General features: G+C 40.0%; 1 protein-coding gene and 1 long non-coding RNA gene across 4 annotated transcripts in view; both read right to left on the bottom strand.

Moving 5' to 3' along the window:
* The window catches only part of mei4 (meiosis-specific, MEI4 homolog (S. cerevisiae)), a 123465-nt gene that overhangs the window by 76094 nt on the left and 32749 nt on the right, over positions 1-14622 (bottom strand). The gene's annotated exons all lie outside the window — the stretch shown is intronic.
* On the bottom strand, positions 12687-14153 carry LOC141018369 (uncharacterized). Its single transcript, XR_012180717.1, has 2 exons — positions 13969-14153; positions 12687-13214 (listed from the first exon to the last, which is right to left on the bottom strand). It is a non-coding gene; the product is annotated as an uncharacterized lncRNA (long non-coding RNA).

The following is a 14622-nucleotide window of genomic DNA, read 5'->3' on the forward strand; positions in this document are numbered from 1 at the left end:
TATCTTGCATTTATGTGGGGCACATTTAACTGACATTAAAATATGCTTCTATCCATTAAAAGTCAGAGAGGACAGGGACAAAAAGAGTGTATTCCCACCGCCTGAGGTCTTGTCTGCAGATATGAACCTTCATAGTGTGGCTAGCAGACCATGGTTATCATGCAACCATATATTTTCCACGCATTTCTGCACAGTAATTCAACACAATCAGCACTGCCCTTCCATGTATTAATCCATCCAAAGCCACAAGATGAATGTGATAGAGAAGATTAAGCAGAGCAGTGGATGCAGTGGATTATTTTAATGAAAGCTGAGACAGGCGAGCTCTGTGGGAGGAAGAGGATGACAGACAGAGACGAAGACAACAGGCAACCAGAGAGAGAAAGAATGCTAATTAATTAAGCCATCAGCACAGATGCCGGCAGAGCTTCCTCACAAAAGATTTTTTTTAAAAGTGTCCCCAGAAAATGACTGAAAAACACTAACATGACAACTAAAGAAAAAGATGATAACTTTATATTTAAGACCTTTCAGTTTTCTACCAAAGAAAAAGACTTGATAATATACCTGCTGACTGCTGATGTACAGAGAGACAACAGTCAGTCATGATTTCAAAGGGCATCTTGATTTGCAAGCCTCAACTGTGGCTGACTATAGCACTGTTCATCTTCCATATGACTCAGCAGGGTCACCACATCAAGTAAAATGCAGACAAAATTAGATACACATTATGTTTTCCTAAAGAAAATTAAAGGTAGTTTTGTTACGACGTGTTCAACTTTTTTAAAGTTCCCTGTGATGTCTAACAGCAGGATGCAGTGTGGAAAAATCAACATTTTATAAATCAAAATGTACAATAAAGGGCCACATAGAGCAGGATTGACAATGACATGGACCCCTGCAGCTTCACAGGCAGGGAAAGTCTAATTTGACATTGTTAGATGTACAATAGGGTTTGATTGCCTACTTGTAGTCAACATGTCTTTCATTCCTCACCATATTTTCCAGATTTTCCAAGGAGATCCAAAGACGATCCATGGCCGACATATACAAAAAGCCTCTTAAGTGAAGCATTCAGACCTGAACCACCTCAAGTGACTCCCTAACTGCCTCCTGACTCAATGCCAAGGAGCAGCAGGTCTATTCCAATATTCCTTCTTGATATCCAAACACCTTGAACTTTTTTTTTTCTCAATTTTTTTTTGTCAGTGGGAATGCAAATTTTAAGCAATTACTTTAATTCAAAGTCAGCTGTATTAATTATAGATTAATCGGATAATCATTTATAGTATACGATATATGCTGGACATATACGTACATAGTCCCATTATTCTGTTTTTTTTTGTTTTGTTTTTTTTTCCAGTTCTTTGCTGACACCTTTGTCTTCATTCAGTGTTTGTTTGTCTTACTGTAACATGCCAATCCTGTCTTCTAGTGTGCCTAGTTGTGTCTTTTCTTGTTTCATGTTGCAATGATTTTGTTTGTCACACAGTCACTGTTCTAAAAGTGTCATGATCAGTTAAGCTTTAAAATCCTAGCACACCACAGAGCGTGTCTCCTGCTGCTGATAGTTTGGCTGAGTTTGCCAACATTCAGCAGCAAACACAGAAGAGTCCCTCTCTGTTTCCATCACAGTTTTGTAGTGCAGTCATTTTGAGACACAACGTGTTGTGTGAATGTTTATATCCTGCAATGCTGTTGTCCTGTTTGTGGAGTCGATTCAGTGGCTTCATGACCGACGATTCCAATCATCAAATTTTAGGGGTCAGCTGTACTAGATGTCCACTGAGAGCTGTGGCTTGAACGGGAAGTGAGTTTGGATTTGCCAGTTTGAGCTGAACTAGAACAAAATTGTTTGGAACTTGCTTTGCTGAGCTCATGACACAGCAGAATGGCAAACGTTCAGTATTTCTATAGCATTTTTCTACATGAACTCATTCACACACTGAGTGGTGGCGGAGCTGCAATGGAACTTCAGTGGGCTCAAGGGCACAACCTAGGTCTGGGCAAAATAAAGATATTATATGGTTATAATGAGACTATATATATGGTCTTAAATTTTGGATATGGTTATATGGTATAAGTGTTGTCTTGGTTTTAAAGGCTGCATTACAGTAAGGTGATGTCATTTTCTGAACACACACAACAGGGGCCACATCCTAGACTTGGTTATCTCCGAAGGTCTGAACATTTCAAAGGTTCTGGTAAGGTTTTTTTTTTTTCAACTTACACATTTCGCCATCATATCTGTAATGCACAAATAAAATACAAATAAAATACGAAAAAGTAAAAATTAAAAGAGCGCCATCCATCCATTCCCAGCAGAGAGGTTTCCTAGCCAACGAAGCCGTCCTTCAACCTAATATTACACACAGAAGTTCCCTTTACATTGTTCTGGATACAGACACATTATTGATGAGTACAGCCACAAATAATGGTCACGTCAGCTTTACCATTTCACAGCAGTGTAGTGATACATGAAGTTGAGTTAAGACACTTATACTTGCAAGTGGTGGTTTATCTCTAATCCAGTTAATCAGAATACATTTTCTGGCCAACTGTACTACCTTGTCAACATAGTTTAAACTTTAAATGGGTCAGAGTGACCTGCTTTGGCTGGAGACCAAGAATGAAAAGGCCTGGGTCTCTCTTAACCCTTACCCTGAAGATGCCACCCAATTCTTGAGAAACTGTGCCCCAAAATCTTTGAATGAATTTACAGTGCCAAAAAAAATGGTAATGCGTGCCAGCCTCGTTTTGACACTTGTTACACAGAGGTGAGGCCTGACGGGTCAAATTTTGGAAACCCGCACCCGCCCCGCCCGTCAATAAAGGGACCCGTTACTTTTTTTATTTTTATTTTAAGATCCCTTCTAGTCCCACAATGGGGAAATTCTCTTTATCACTCACATTACACACACGCAGACACACACACACAGTGTATAGAGGAGATGAGTGAAGGGGCTGCCACATGCACGGCGCCCAACGAGCAGTGTTAGGGGTCGGTGCCTTGCTCAAGGGCACCTCGGCAATGCCCAGGATGTGAACTAGCATTCTCCATTACTAGTCCACATCACACTTTTTCTGGTCAAAGTGGGACTTGAACCGGCCACCTTTGAGTCCCCAAGCCTATGGACTGAGCTATTGCCGACCAGCTATCCGTGATTATATCTAAATCTAATCGAGACCCGACCCGCCTGTCAATAAAGACACCCGTTACCCGACCTGTTATCAGTCGTTACACAAACAGCACAGACACAATTCACTCAAACCAAACTTTTCCCAGACGTCCGACTTGGCCCTTGATGATATATTGTCCACAATTTCATATTCTCCACTTGTCAACTTCAATTTTATGTCGTCCATTTCGCTCAGCAGCTAACTGGCCGTGACGTTGTTTATTTAGCCGGAATTAGTCAAGTGTCACGCAAGTGTCAAGTCACTGCTTTTCAAAATAAAATGATGAAAATAGTTACCTGCCACCCCGCCCGTGTTAGTTCAGTTCCGCCCGTACCCGTACCCGTTAACTTATACGAATATATTTTTTAACCGTCAGAAACTGTTTTTGCAGGTAACCCGTCGGGAACCCGCGGGTATCCGACCCGTTGCAGGACTCTGCCTGACGGTCCATCTTTTTCAGGATATAAGGAGTTATATGTAGACGGTGTCTTTCATACTGTGTCTCTGTCAGCCTATTACATGTGAAGGTGGACCTAAACACCTTAATGGCTTCCTGCCAGTCATCCTCAATATACTCAGTGTCAAAGTCACTCTCCCATTTCTGTGTGCGACTCTGGTGATGTCACCTGTGGTGTTAGAATATAAAAGTGCATAGAAGGTGGAAATAAAATGAGTGATATCTTTTCGGGTCATCAAGAACCTCTCAACATCACTGTAAGGTTCTGGTATCGGATATTGCTGTCTCAGATGATTACTGTGTTTTCTTTGAGAGTGATATATCTGTGTACTCAAATGTTCAAACTGAGGTCGTCTCAAAACGCTTCATTACTGAAAACACCAGTGACATATTCATTCAGGCTGTCACTTCCACACCTCCCCTCTCCAGGTTCTCTGTCAATGACCTTGTAGATCATTTCAGTTCTAAAATGACAAATGTTATTGATGCCATTGCACCCACTAAAGTGAAGGTGGTAGTAAGAAAAAATCTCCTTGGAGAAATGCCACGCTGGTCAAAATGGCAAAAAGGGAATGTCAAAAACTGAGCACAGGTGGCAAAAAACAAGTCTCCAAGTTCATTTTGATATTTATAAAGAGAGACTTTACATTTTTAATTTAGAACTGGAAAAAGTCAAGGCAGTCCTTCTTCTCAGACATTATCACCAAAAACAATAATAATGCATGTGCCCTGTTTGCTACTGTCGACAAGCTAACAAACCTTCCTGTGCCAGTAGCCTCTGAACATCTATCTACCAGGGCCTGTAATGAATTTGCATCCTTATTGACTGTCAAAATACAGAAAATTATTCAAGCAGTCAGTGCCACCGTACCAGGTACAGGAGGTGTGTTGTCCATGTGTCCACCTAAAATCAACTCTAATACCATGACACAATTTGATCCAGTTAATGAAAAAAAACCTGCAAGACATAATACAAGACTTGAAATCTTCCTCCTGCTGCATCGATATATTACCAACAGGGTTCTTCAAAAAGGTTTCAGACTGCATGACTCCAGATCTGCTACAGATTGTCAACATTGGTAATGAATAATTATAGGCCCATATCGAACCTCCCAATTTTAAGTGAAATCATTGTTTTTCAACAGCTGAACAATTATCTAATAGTAAATAGCTGTTTGGATGTCTTCCAAACAGGATTTTGACCACATCACAGCACTGAGACCACTCTTGTCAGGGTCCTCAATGACATTCACTTAAACAAAGACAGTGGCAAAATTTCAGTCTTAGTATTACTGGATCTCAGTTCTGCGTTTGACACACTCAACCACAATATACTACTGGACTGACTGGAAAACTGTGTGGGACTCTCTGGTACAACACTAAATTGGTATAAATCCTGTCCAAATGACAGAGACTACTTTGTGTCTATAGGTAATTACACATCTGAGCGGATGAAAATGACGTGGAGAATCCCAGGGCTCCATTCTAGGGCCTCTGCTATTCAACATTTAGATGCTCCCTCTAGCTCAGATAATGGAAAACAACAAAATATGTTACCATAGTTATACGGACAACACACAAATTCACATAACCATATCACCAGGGGACTATAATCCCATACAAATGCTGAATAGATGCATTGAACAAATCAATGATTGGATTTTGCCAGAGTTTTCTTCAAGAAACTACTAAAGAGAAGAACTACTAAAAGTTTCTACACAGCTTCAGTCTGTAATGCTGAAAACAACAAACCAAGCCAGAAATCTTGGTTTAGTCATGGACTCAGACCTGAATTTCAGAAGCCACACTAAGACAATTTCAAAGTCAGCCTACAGTATATCAGGGATTAAAGGACTTATGTCTCGGCAGAATTTGGAAAAACTTGACCATGCATTTATCTTCAGCAGATTTGACTACTGTAATGGTGTCTTTACAGGACTTTAAAAAAATTCATCAGACAACTGTAGCTGATTCAGAACGCTGCTGCTCGAGTCCTAACAAGGACCAAAAAAATAGATAACATCACTCCAGTTCTTCAGTCTTTACACTGGCTTCCTGTCTGTTAAAGAATGGATTTCAATAAGGCACTGAATGGTTTCAGGCCAAAATACATTCCTGATCTGCTGCTACGTTATGAACCATCCAGACCTCTGAGGTCGTCAGGTACAAGTCTGCTTTCAGTCCCTAGAGTCAAAACTAAACATGGAGAAGCAGCATTCAGTTATTATGTAACAAATATCTGGAACAAACTCCCAGAAAACTGCAGGTCCGCTCCAACTCTCCTCTACCTCTTTTAAATCAAGGCTGAGGACCTTTCATTGAAGCAATTTTAAGGCTTTGAACTGCACTATGACTTTTATTCTTTAGTCTTGTCTCTTTTAAACCTATTCTCTTTTAGCTTATTTGCCTATTCTTTAACATATTTTAATGTTTTGTTTCTTGATTTCTTCCTACTTGTTTTTAATGTATTTTAAATGCAATTTTTAATGTCTTTGAATGTAATTTTATGCCCCTGTAAAGCACTTTGAGTTGCCTTGTGTCTTTTTGTCAAGCTCCGTGCATTATTCCCTGACAAATTAATGAAAATGTCCCTATTTCACAATGTTAAAGAAAGTGAGAAATAATGGGGTCTATTCTGTTTCCAAGTTTCATTGAAATCTGTTCAGTAGTTCCGGAAGTGTACAGAAAATAATAAGCTCAAAACAACCTGACTACAAATGCTTTTCGATTAAAACATAAAAACAGAAACCGGGCAGAAAATCTGGGAAGAAGAGCTTCAGTAACCCAAAAAAGTTTCAAACTAGACCTAGGTGTGAAAGCGAGTCTTTTGTTGCAGAATAGTATTAGAATAATAGAATTTTCAAACACTGAATCGCTGTAGAACTAGCTGTCTCATTGTGGAATGTGTATACCAACATCTGAATGCAAAGACAATAAAAAAAAATCTACCCTTTGAGTTCAGACAGGATCCCTTATTGCTGAAACAGTTCCAAAAGCCGCTGATTAAAAAACACACAGCAAGATAAGCGTGAGTCAGAAGAGATAAATTCATTCATTAAAATATCATTTTAGGTGGGAAACAACACTGAAATGTCACGATGGGCCAGAAATGGTGCTTGATTAATTCTGTTATCTTGTCACATCTTTCGAGTATATTAGCATAACAGAAGAGGATAAAACCCCATGATCCACATTTAAATTTGCTTACTTTTCAGAAATCCACTTACTCAACATTTAAATAGAAAGAGGACTATTATGATAACACAGAAAAACCGATATGATAAAAGGATCCAAATGGCATTTTACATAATACTGAGAAATTATACGACCTCTTAGGGCTGTCAAACAGGTAACTGGTTTGAACTGATTTGAATACAATCTACGTAGGCAGCATTAATGTTTAATAAGGAGCAGACCCAGACATATATAGTTATGTACTGTATATAAATCAAGACTGGACAGGGCGGTTCTTGGCTGTAGTGAGCAAAAGAGACAAGGCACCCATGCTTATAAAATGTGATTTATTTAAAATTGAATAGACAATTACAAGATCTTATTTAAACAGTAGTTCAACTGTTTAAAATAAAGAAACAACAAAGTTATAATCATCCATCCATCCATCCATCCATTATCTGGAACCGCTTATCCTTTTCAGGGTCACGGGGGGGCTGGAGCCGATCCTAGCTGACATTGGGCAATGGCGGGGTACACCCTGGATAAGTCGCCAGTTCATCACATGGCTGATATATAGGGACAAACAACCATTCACGCTCACATTCACACAGAGTAACCGATTAACCTAACTTTTATTTATAAACACCATCGGGTTATTGTCTTTTAGCCTCTGTGACTGTGAGCACCCCATGTTAGGTGGATGTTTGTAACACCAGAAAAAGTGAAGATGAAATGTTTAATATGGTTAACATGGCCACTACAGCTGATGTAAAAGAAGTTGGATTTCTACCCTGAGACTTGCATCTCTGTGTCTGCAGCTTTATCGGCACCTGGATGCTGCAGTGATTGTTACTACACAATGGTTCCCCCTGGCTGGTCTTCCGGTATCAGGACCGACTATCTCCTCCTCTCAACTTACTGCTGACTCAACTCGTCATGCCAGCATCCTCCCCACCTGGCAGCCCTGTGTTTCATACAAAGCTTACAGCAGGAAGAAAACTATCACAATGTCGTTATTTGTTTTCCCTGCGAAGGTGTTATTGGTTTTCTTTCTCCCTGAGGAGCGCTGCAGAGCTGGTGAGTAAGTGTAAAAAGAAGCAGAGATATACTGACAAGGCGCTCTACGGCAACTTGAGCAGAGAGGAGGGATGTTTGTAATTCTCACTGTGGGTCTGTGTGAACATTATGGGGCTCTGATGACGGAACTGGAGCCTGACACGACTAGCAAATTATGTTAGCAGTAAAAAATACAATTTCTCTGTATATACATTAAATATTTATTTTGCTTTACATGATTCTGGCTGCTTTTTTATAAGGAGTGTATATCTTGCAGTTCAGCTAGATAGTCAGGCGAATAGAAAACAGTATAAAAGAGCTAGACTGATAAATGAGCACGTGCTAGCTTAGATATGCTACGATCGACATGGCACATAAATGACAAAGACATGATAATCTTCAACCAATCAGGGCCCTCCTATTTCTTTGTCATATAATAGATGGACCTTTATCACAGCAGACATTTTGACAAGTCAAAAACAGAACAACTAACATTGTTAATTGAATTTAGGCATTCCTCAACCATGCCTCAAAATTTCATCTTTTTCGCTTTAACTCATAGATTCCAAAACTATGGGAAAGAATTTTAGGGTTAGGGTTAAAACATTCAAAAAGTTAACTGGATCCTTCCCTTCATCCACTGTTTCTCTCAGTCATGCTGATTTTATACAGTTTTCTTAGCTTAGCTTCCTAGGATAGTCGACCAACGTTGGTTTTTTTTGCATATGAGGCGGAACAAAGCTAAGTTACGGACATGTGGTGCAGAGACAAGGGGCGCTTTTAAACCTGGCACAGGGGTGTATGTCAGTGGTAACAGGAGATGGTTTCCTCTGCAGGGTGAGAGAGTGTGAGATTCATGTCAGAGCAATGGTGGGAAACAGCGCTGCCTACATTGGTGGGCTAATACGCAACTGCTGACTTACGACAACACTGAGGGGACACACTGCCTCAAATTCATAAACAACGATGTCATTGTCCATCACGATGTTTCACTGTAGACCTTGTCATATGGCAAATTGGCAGACATCACCCAATCCTACTAACTACAGAACTGACTTTTCTCTGCATCACAACAACTGACATTTTGTGAAAAAAGTGACCTGATTATTCATAGTGCAGTCTTTAAAAAGAGTTGGAATTTTTCAGCCACTGAAGGGTTAGGATTTCTCTAAGTTTCACATTCTCTCAGAGCCTTGGAGGCAGTGATCCAGCTGAACTTTCTGCGGTCATGGTGACACACATGAAACCCATAACAAATGAGCTTTAAGGCACATGAGGCCACTTTCCTGGAAATGCCACGCGTGTGCACCGCTGCTCATCTCACATCTCTTCATGACTTTCTCCAAATACCACTGGCTCTCACACCCACAAAGAAGTTCCATTAAACTCACAATTTCTGAGAATGAATTCATCTCATGTGAGTCAGAGATGACCATCAAGCATCGTACCACCCGGCTCTCAAGAAAAATGTAGGAGTATTTGAAACTCAGGAATCAGCCTCCTCCTCCTGGTATTTAAAAATGATGTACGGAGCAGTCCTGCAGCAAAAATATTCCCTGAGCATTCACTGAGGACTGTGGAGCCAAAAGGCTGCAAATTGAACTGGCACTGGCCTTTACAGGCATCAGCTGCGATGCTCATTTCCTCTGGCTTTGCCACCACAGCTGAACCCTACTTGTGTCGAAAACTCATTCATCATCCCAAAGCTAAATTTAATATCCCACTAGCCAAACTTAATATCATTAAGGGCGATCGGCCCAGACACTGGCTGGCTGGGAAACTCATCAGATCATTCTAATGAGACAATAACACGGAGAAGTTTCGGGGCATGAATGGAAGATTAACCAGGATGGCCGCCTCACCAAGACTCTCTGCACTCAAATTACTTATAATTCTTTAATTCTCCAAGCAACTAATGATCATGCATATATCATGATCAGCAATTTCTTAACACAATAAATGTTCAATTTCAAGTTCAATATTTTATCAAGCTTTAGAACAATTGAGAGCATACAATTGTTTAGAAATCTTACCATTAATCAAACACAACTAATGAAAGAATGGAGTGGAATTATTACCATGTGTAGCTCTACAGAGCATTTTAGTCTCTTTAGAGGCATATTCTGGTATTTTTAAACCTGGACCCAATTTCTACATGTTTTTCCTTGAACGAGACTGTTTTCTGTTACAAAAAAGAACTTATTTAACAAAAAGGTCCCTCTCTGTCAGAATGGTTACGGTAATGTTGTTGGACACTAAGAATAACAACCTCAGCCTATCAGTGGCAAAAACAAGCACACTTAGTAGACGTAACTCTCAGACTCAGTTGAATTCAGACAGGCAAATATGGCCGAGCCTCACTCTAATACACGCCACATAGATTTGACCAGGAAAATCTCACCATATTTCAAAATTACTGCCCGTTTTTCTCCAATAAACTTATGACATTGGCCATTTCTGAGCACCCTGGTAGCTCACCTGTACTACAGCCAGGTTTTTACTGCAGTGGCCCAGGTTCAATTCCAGCCTGTGCCCTTTGCTGAATGGGATCCTCCTCCCTCCCCCAGAATCAGTGAGTCAATCAACAGTAAATGAATCAACAATTCTGATAATACTGTAAAACTGAATAATTGAATTAAGTACCAAATATTCTCTGGTCCAGTTGTAAAATGTAAAGATTTGCAGCTTCTCCCTTTTGTGGTCTCTTGATTGGACAAAACAAAACAAAACAAAACCCCTTGGGCTCCTGGAAACTCTACAAGGGTCACCAGGAAGCACGGATCAACTGACCAGTTACGTTCAGTGAGAGGGAATCTCTGCACTAATGCGGTTCCAGAAGCATCATTTGGTTCATTTTCATATTCACATTGAATTCTTTTGTACTTACAGTAGTTAAATAATTCAAGTAATTATTCAGTTTCCTCTTGTTGTTTTCTCCTTTCTGAACAGTATCCAACTGAGATGTTGTTCTCTTCCTGCCTTCCATGTATCTACAGGCCTCCACATTAAATACATTTTTAAAAAAACATGCGGTGAAGATGAGACAGCTAGCCGTGCACCACCCACAGTTTGCATACAGCGTAGACACTGGGACATCTGACAACTGAGGATGCATAGTAATGGCGTCAGAGTGGCATTTACACTGCCCAGTGGTTTAGTGTGATTGCTGGGTTTCACGGTGGCTTTGTCCTGAGGGGCTGTGGCTGTTTGGTGTACGCTGCTGACTGTCACGCCCTCTGACAGAACAACACAGCACCCAGATGGCACGGCTAATCTGTATGCCACGCTGCTCCAAGGACAGTGGCACCAGGCTGCAGCGTCTCTGAGGATGTATGTCAGACAGGAACAGTGGCCTCTGCCACGCTGCTCCTGATAGAATACTCATGAATTTAATGCATCGTCTCATTACCACCTCTGTCCTTGAAATAGTGCATCCAAATACTTGTTCTTAAGATGATGCCTATGACAGCTTTGAAACTAAAATTGTATATATTTATTTCCTTATGAAATGTCTGCTTTACTGTACTGAAATCATAAGTTGACCTATAGCTGAAACAATCACTTGATTAATCAGTAACTAGCAATTATTTTGTTTGTCATTTAATCATTCAGTCATTTTTCTAAGATGATATCCACAGAGTTCCTCTCTTTCATTGTGAATATTTCAGAATATATTTAACTTTTCCTTTTCCTTGTCTTCTATTAAATTAAAATTGATATCTTAAGATTTTCGGCTGTTGGTCCAACAAAACGAGACATGACTGAATATGTCAACTTGAACATACAACAAGGATGGTCAGATAAGATAAAGTTAAAACTAATTTTTATGGTGGAGTGCTGAGGATGAATTGACGAGTCTCAGCCTGAGGAAAGAAGCTGCTCTGTAGTCTGGTGGTACGACAATAAAACACATTTGCTTTGTTTCACTATCGTCTAGGCTTGGGCAATATTTAAACTTTTATATCACAATATTGTTCTGTCCAAATGTTGCGACAGACGAGATTATCATCGCTCGCTCACTTGTGATGGACGTTTAGGTGAGACTGCAAATTTGTGGCATTGCCCCGTTTAGTTAACACCTGTTTACGTCAAAGACGACATGCAGCCTCATTCAAATCCCTTGGCTCGCCATTTTCTCCCGCTTTAAACCCATAATACTGCCACATTGGCAAGCTGGCATTCTCCTTAGAAACTAAGTCCTGCCATGACAGCGCCACAGGTATTTTCTATTTACAGTAAAAGCCCAAAGATGCCGTAACAGCTGTTTGATATTCGATATTGTGAAAAATATTGCATATGACAGCAAATATCGTGACATTCAATAATATCCAATATCGGCTCAAGCCTACTGTCGTCATCATTTGTCCAAAGCAGCCTCGGTTGCATCAACAAATAAAAGAGGAGTGGTTCTTGTAGTATCTTTGAGGAAAGAGTGGCAGACATTACAATATTACTATTTTCTGACAACATAATAGATTATTAAATTCAAGAAATAATCGTCTGATTAACCTTTTTAAACAGTAACCTTGGTATTTTTAAACCTTTTTACAAGGTAAGGAATTTTTGTCTACCATTGAGAGGCAGCAGGATTAGTGAGAACACGTGATCAAGAGGTCTTGAGAATCTATCTTGCCAGACTTCAAGCTAAGCACTTTTGGCTGAACCACAATGGTGCAGACCAATTAGCATCCTTTGGCAGCTACAGGCATTGTTTATGTAGCACCTTTGGTCCTGACTTTTAGGTTAAAGAGACATCACATCGCTCTAGGTCCGGTAGGAGTTGCACCAGGAGTTTACTCACAAAAAGGAGTGGGTGTGGTTTAATTTGAACAGGTGACACTTTAATATCAATGCACAACAATAATAACATTGACAGCTTAGCTGTACTTTTATTTACCAAATAAGGCGCCACAAAAATAAAAAAAACACAAAATCAGAGTCCATTGAAGTTGAGCTCTCCAACTCAAGAAAGTTCAGTTCTGAAAAAGGGATCCAATTGTGTGGATGTTCTGTATCAATGTCCATTCAAGTATTTCATCCTAAATCTCTACTACCCGGGTAGGTGAAGAGTGTGTGTGTCTTATCTGTTCTCAGAATGTGTGATTCAGATGATCTGGAGTCTCAAGGTAGGTTCTGTGGCTGGCCACACCACATCTCCAACTCTCTCTCTCTCTCAGAATCGCTGGGCTGGGCTCGCCATCTTAATCGTCTCTCTCTCAGAATCGCTGGGCTGGGCTCGCCATCTTAATCGTCTCTCTCTCAGAATCGCTGGGCTGGGCTCGCCATCTTAATCGTCTCTCTATCTCTCTGATAGTTGATCAGACTAGCACGGAACAAAAAAACCAACCTACACAGAAAGTGCAAAGTTGTAAGGATCTTCATCTGATTCTGTCTCAGTTTCTTATGAGATCTCAACATTTTCAGCTCTAGCTCTAGGCATGAAATATATTACCAAATATCAAGGAAATACATACACACACTAAAATGAATTACTATGAATTATTCATGAATTACCATCCACAACAGTGTCATTTTTAACAGATACATAACTTATGCATCCCTTTTAACTTCTATTTTACTTATATCATCAATTTTTAGCTATTTTAATCCATCTCTCTAATATTTAACTCTTAACATCAGATGAATTACAATTTTTATGCTCAACTGTAATTTCTTGAATCAAATATCAAATATACCACACCTCAATGGCACTGTTACCCATTGCAGTGGCTATTAACACAAATGAGTAATTCAAATGGCATAAAAAGAAATGAAATGCACCTTTTCTTTACAAAACATGAAAACTTAGCTTTAACTTAGCGATTAGCATGAGCTAAGTACAACGACCAATAAAGCAATTAGCAACTCGGGCTAGCGATTAGCATATCGCGGTCGCGATTAGCATTAGCATAAAGCTAGCAACCTTTTTTCAAGCAATAAACTACAATATAAAGTGCACGAAAGTCATGGGGAACATTTGAAAACATCTTATGACATCTATTAAGTAACTTAGACCAGCTTAAACCGAGTTAATAGCACAATATATTCATCTTTTCCTCCAGCCAAGTAGCGAACAACCAGCTAACAGTTTGCTAACTCACCAGAGGTTCATCAAGCATGAATTCTCATAAAGGGGGGTTTATCCTCCTCGGCTCACAGCTTATCCGGACGAAGCCTGGATTTGCCTGTGACTACCGTCTCTGCCTGCGGACGTCTGTTTTAATTTAGCCGTGGCTGTCTGCTACTGTTTGCTACAGTTTGCTACTGTCTGCTTCGTGGTTTTAGAGGGAACTGCGTCACACACAGGTGCAGACTTCTTCACGCGATACCTGTCTTAGGCTCACGGGAAAACACTGCCCCCTACAGGAGATGAACTGAGTGTCTAAATGACATATACAGGGTTAGTGACCTGATTTTTTATGTGGGTTACATTTAGCTGTGATAATCATTTGAGAACAAAAATGGCAGCTCTTCAAGACGTTAGCATAGCGGCTATAGCATCAGTTCTGTCAGAATTGGAAAGTTTATTTCATTGAAAGAAGAGCAAAGAACAACACTGAAGCCTTTTCTTGATGTAAAAGCGGTTTTCACTCTCGACTAGCTTCACTAAGAGTTTGATTTACCAACTGACTCCACTGGTGATAGCACTCTCCTACTGTTGATCTGATTGGTTGAAGTTGACAGATGGGTCATCCAATCACCTTCCAATTTATTTATTTTTTAGCGTCTGCTCTTTTCCAAACAGTTTCTTACAG

Source organism: Pagrus major, chromosome 22 (genome assembly GCF_040436345.1).
Source record: "Pagrus major chromosome 22, Pma_NU_1.0".
In the NCBI taxonomy this organism is placed as follows: Eukaryota; Metazoa; Chordata; class Actinopteri; order Spariformes; family Sparidae; genus Pagrus; species Pagrus major.